The sequence below is a fragment of the Camelina sativa genome, chromosome 15 (assembly GCF_000633955.1).
Source record: "Camelina sativa cultivar DH55 chromosome 15, Cs, whole genome shotgun sequence".
Classification (NCBI taxonomy): Eukaryota; Viridiplantae; Streptophyta; class Magnoliopsida; order Brassicales; family Brassicaceae; genus Camelina; species Camelina sativa.
In genome coordinates, this window is record NC_025699.1 from 2,064,851 (window position 1) to 2,065,832 (window position 982).

Sequence of the window (982 nt, forward strand, 5' to 3'; positions counted from 1 at the left end):
AGGGAGAAGAGTTTTTCAAAGATGAAATATGTTTTGAGTTCCTTAGCAATTTAACCAGTAAGACAATCTCTATAAAAAGCACTGCTATAGTTGGGTGAAAAAAAAAGAAACCCCATTAAGAAATACTCGGTAAATCAAAAGGTTACTGTACAGAAGAATCAGAAAAGTAAAGAGCCAAACCTTGAAAGTCAAATTCAATATGGAAAAAAGATTAAGAAATGTGGGAATTTGATGATACAAGAAAATTAAAAGCAAAAAGAGGAGAGGCCACTCTAAGTTAAAACTAAGGCGTAAAAAAAAAAGAAAAGTAACCGAAACAAGAAAGACAAATAGAACAGACCAAAAGGAGATGATGACAATCTCCAGAAGCAGAAAAGAGATGTTTCTGCAACTATACACAGAATATTTGGATTAACAACCTTTGTTTTTTTTTCTCTCTCTCTCTCTTGTTTTTTTCTACAGATGCTTCTTCTTCTTTGATGACTAAGTAAAGTAGCCTTTTGAGGTTCTCCTCTTCATTGCAGTTTACCTACATCTGAAGAAATGCACCGAGCCTAGCCTGATAAGCTTTATTGAGTTTCAAGACTTCCCCATTTTTGGTACCTGGTAAAAAAAGGAGAAAATATAGATTGTGGAAATATGTGTTAACTTTGACTCGAAGTTACCAAAAGAACAAAACTTGTCACGAGACTCAACAATGGTCCTGTTGGATTCAGTTTTTTTGGTTTATCCTAGCTAGGCAATTGAATTGTCAAAAGAAGGGACTTGTTGGTCTTTTAAACGAACCTTCTTGAGAGGATTACTGGTAGAAGCTGGAGCCGGTTTCAGAATCTCAAAGGAGCAAACGAGAGATTGATCCACGCTCAATAATGCACCGGCATTGTCAAACTCTCCACCATAGTTTGGAGCTGAGAATATTGTGACTAATCTCCGTTTTGCGAAAAACTCATACCCATCTTCCACTACCTGCAAACTCATCCCT

The 982-nt window shown here is 36.3% G+C and overlaps 1 long non-coding RNA gene across 1 annotated transcript; it reads right to left on the reverse strand.

Moving 5' to 3' along the window:
• On the reverse strand, positions 166 to 976 carry LOC104744695. Its single transcript, XR_760672.2, has 2 exons — positions 787 to 976; positions 166 to 603 (listed from the first exon to the last, which is right to left on the reverse strand). It is a non-coding gene; the product is annotated as an uncharacterized LOC104744695 (long non-coding RNA).